Here is a 4,303-nt window from a genome sequence, read left to right as displayed (position 1 = left end):
TCTTTTGGATAGGGTGGATAGCAATGTGCGGCTGTTTGCTGATGATGCTGTGGTGTACGGGAAGGTGTCGTCGTTGAGTGTCTGTAGGAGGATACAAGATGACTTGGACAGGATTTGTGATTGGTGTAAAGAATGGCAGCTAACTCTAAATACTGATAAACGTAAATTAATGCAGATGAATAGGAAAAAGAATCCTGTAATGTTTGAATACTCCATTAGTAGTGTAGCGCTTGACAGTCACGTCGATTAAATATTTGGGCGTAACATTGCAGAGCGATATGAAGTGGGACAAGCATGTAATGGCAGTCGTGCGGAAGGCGGATAGTCGTCTTCGGTTCATTGGTAGAATTTTGGGAAGAAGTGGTTCATCTGTAAAGGAGACCGCTTATAAAAGACTAATACAACCTATTCTTGAGTACTGCTCGAGCGTTTGGGATCCCTACCTGGTCGGATTGAGGGAGGACATAGAAGTAATTCAGAGGCGGGCTGCTAGATTTGTTACTGGTATGTTTGATCATCACGCGAGTGTTACGGAAATGCTTCAGGAACTCGACGGGAGTCTCTAGAGGAAAGGAGGCGTTCTTTTCGTGACTCGCTACTGAGGAAATTTAGAGAACCAGGATTTGAGGCTGACTGCAGTACAATTTTACTGCCGCCAACTTACATTTCGCGGAAAGACCACAAAGATAAGATAAGAGAGATTAGGGCTCGTAGAGAGGCATATAGGCAGTCATTTTTCCCTCGTTCTGTTTGGGAGTGGAACAGGGAGAGAAGATGCTAGTTGTGGTACGAGATACCCTCCGCCACGCACCATATGGTGGATTGCGGAGTATGTATGTAGATGTAGATGTAGATAATGGCTGCAGCTCCAGCCAAACGGGCAACCAACTTGTCTGGAGGTGGGAAGAATGAGGTGTTCAGAGTACTGGCCTACCGCTTCCAATCCAACAGTCTTGTCTTAATGTCCTCTAATATCAACGGCGAAGTGTGGTGGACCAGTTATGCTGGAACCATAATCGTTGTCTGACATACACCAAGATATGCTGTAAAACTTTGAGGAGAGCCGCGCGGGATTAGCCGAGCGGTCTTAGGCGCTGCAGTCATGGACTGTGCGTCCTCCGTCGGGTGTGTGTGTGTGTGTGTGTGTGTGTGTGTGTGTGTGTGTGTGTGTTTGTCCTTAGGATAATTTTGGTTACGTAGTGTGTAAGCTTAGGGACTGATGACCTTATCAGTTAAGTCCCTTAAGATTTCACACACATTTGAACATTTTCTCCGGTAATTTCGTCCGATGAGTGTCTCAGGTAGAATATACGCTGCAATCAGACAGTCGAAAAGAGTGTCAGGCAATCCATTTACGGTAAATTTCTGTCGATGTTGGAACACACGCGTTGCGACCTCACACGGGACGAGGCAGCTAATGTTGACGTGGACGCGGACGGGATATCCGACCTCATGAGAGACAGCGCCGTCGTCACACGGGACGAGCTGGTTAACGCGATTTGCACTCTCAGCGCCCTCCAGCGAGCGTTGTCGGGTTTATTTGGCTGGCAAAGCACACAGTTTCTTTACGAAAATGGACGAGCTCAAAACAGCTGCGTTCTCTCTGAGAGCGGTTGTCGGAGAACAGCGGAGAATATGGCGAAGAAGATTCTGGACTCGCCGACGGGCTGAATAGCGCAATGCTGATAGAGGAATACTACACAATGCTGTACAATGATGTGGGGTACACACTAGCAGAAATTACTGGTTAACTCAATTGAATTTTCATCCCATTTCCTGTTTTAAATTGAATATAGTTAAGGTACAGGGCGTCGGTAATTGAGGTATACGAAATAAAATTGTCATAACTTCTGAACGGTTTACGTTAGGACATTCAAACTGCCGCTGGGCATGATGGGAGTTAGTATGGCGGTTTGGCGACGAAGCCCACTTTCGATTGGATGGATTCGTCAATAGGCTCATTTGAGGGACTGAGATTCTGCACTTCGCGATCGAGAAGTCTCTTCACCCTCAACGGGTGACTGTGTGGTCTACAGTCCAGTCACGGAATAAACGATGCGATATTCCCTGATGCACGGTGACTACCGAACATGCGTGAAGGTTTTGGAAGATGATTCCATCCTCATTATCCGAAGTACCCTGATTTCGACATGATGTGCTTCATGCAAGACAGAGCTCGACCCCATCTAAGCAGGAGAGTGTTTGATGTCCTGTAGGAGCACTTTAGGGACCGCATTCTGGCTCGTTGTGTACCCAGAGACTACTGGGATATTCCTCGATTGGCCGCCATAGTCTCCGGTGTAACAGTTGTGGTACTAAATGTAACACTTCTGCTACTAAATGTAACTGGGTTTTCTCTTTTGATGCTGTCAATTGTCAGGATGAGCATTCTCAAGCATTCTGTCAGGGTGAAAATATTAAATAAATAAACTTTTCTCTCTTAACAACATGTGCGGTGACGGTCTTCAGCACCGAAACTGACTGAAAACTACTGCTACGCTTCTTTACTTCTTCGTCTTCTTCGTCGCTCTTCTCCGTCTTCGTTTCCGTCTCCGTCTCGTCTTCCTCTCGTCTTCATCTGTCGGGCCCACTGCGTCTCGCGTATTTATTCACTTCAGTTCACTGGAGGTGAACGACTTCACGGCCATTGCCTCTTCTGTCACGTTGAAAAGCTTCTCGAAGAATATTCTTAACGTCGGTCATTGGCTCTTGGGATGTAGGCGAGGGCCTTTGCTCACATGTGACAACTGAGAAACATGTGAGCCGGTCGGGCGATGCCCTGACGGCTGAATCGACAGCGCCCGCTTATGTGGAACTTGCTGACTTCACGATCATTGTCTCTTCTGTTCTGCTGTTCTGCCCGCTGAATGCCAGTATGTAACTCTCTAAACTAAACCAAGTTTTTCATTTATATTCTAATTTCTACTTCACTTTGATTTCACTAATTAATTATTTAAGTACCACTCAACACCGGATTTGAACCACATGCGTTCCTTTTTGTGGGATTGCATTAAAGGCAAGGTGTACATCAATAATCCCAAAACCATTGCTGAGCTGAAAACAGCTATGCAGGACGTCATCGACGGCATCGATGATCCGACACTTCAGAGGGTCATGCAGAATTTCGCTATTCGTCTGCGCCACACCATCGCCAACGATGGCAGCCGTATCGAACATGTCATAACATAAATCCAAATATTTGCAGTGACGTTTACATGTTGAATAAAGTGTGTGCACGCCGTAGTTTGTAACTCATTTAAGTTGTTTTTTTTTGTTTTTTTTTTTCCATGCAGTTCAGTAATCGCCACCTTGTGTAGTGGCTAATGTCAGTCTGCGCACTCATAGGATCCATATTGTTGCACTGACTAACAACACGTACTTCACCACATAGATTTCAAGATCGAGATTAGTTCATACTTTCAATCGAATGGGGAGCTTTTTACGAAGCTGCACATCGTGACTGAAAAAGGTATTTACCGCCAAGATAGAAACATAAGGCAGTCGAAATCAAGAGAGAGTTACATACATTGTACAGAAAGTTTCATTGTAGCAAAAACTCCCGGTTTGAACTTGTGAAATAGATTAGCTGTCACGTTAAGATTTCTGGCGGATTTGCTTTGCAGCAACTATGTGATTTACGTTGAGGTAACGAAAGTCATCGAATACCTCCTAAAGTCGTTCTGTCCGGCGTAGTGCAGCAACTAGACTTGGCATGGACTCAAAAAGTCGTTGGAAGTGCCCTGCAGAAATACTAACTGAGCCGTGCTGCCCCTATTCTGCCCCCCCCCCCCTCTCCCCGTCCCACCAAGATCGGTAGACATTGTCTTTGGTAGGAAGGCTCGCACGCCTCAGCGAAACAGATAGCCGTACCGTAGATGCAACAATGCAACAACAGCAGAGTCCCCCATGTTAAAAGAAGGGCCGGCCGCGGTGGCCGAGCGGTTCTAGGCGCTGCAGTCCGGAACCGCGCTGCTGCTACGATCGCAGATTCGAATCCTGCCTCGGGCATGGATGTGTGTGATGTCCTTAGGTTTAAGTAGTTCTATGGGACTGATGACCTCAGATGTTGAGTCCCATAGTGCTCAGAGCCATTTGAACCATTAGAAAGAAGAGCGAAAAATTTGTTGTCCAACCGAGACGTGACCCCGTGAATTCTTGAATTCCATCCACACGCTTTAAGGCCTTTCTTATTTTTTTTACGCCGTATGCTGCATTAACATATGTGACAGTGGTACGTGTAGAGTCCCTTTTTGCAATATTCACCATTATTGTGGTGAAACATAAATAAAAATGACTGTATGTG

The sequence above is a fragment of the Schistocerca cancellata genome, chromosome 1 (genome assembly GCF_023864275.1).
Source record: "Schistocerca cancellata isolate TAMUIC-IGC-003103 chromosome 1, iqSchCanc2.1, whole genome shotgun sequence".
NCBI classification, from domain to species: Eukaryota; Metazoa; Arthropoda; class Insecta; order Orthoptera; family Acrididae; genus Schistocerca; species Schistocerca cancellata.
Note: the sequence above shows the minus strand (reverse complement) of the source record.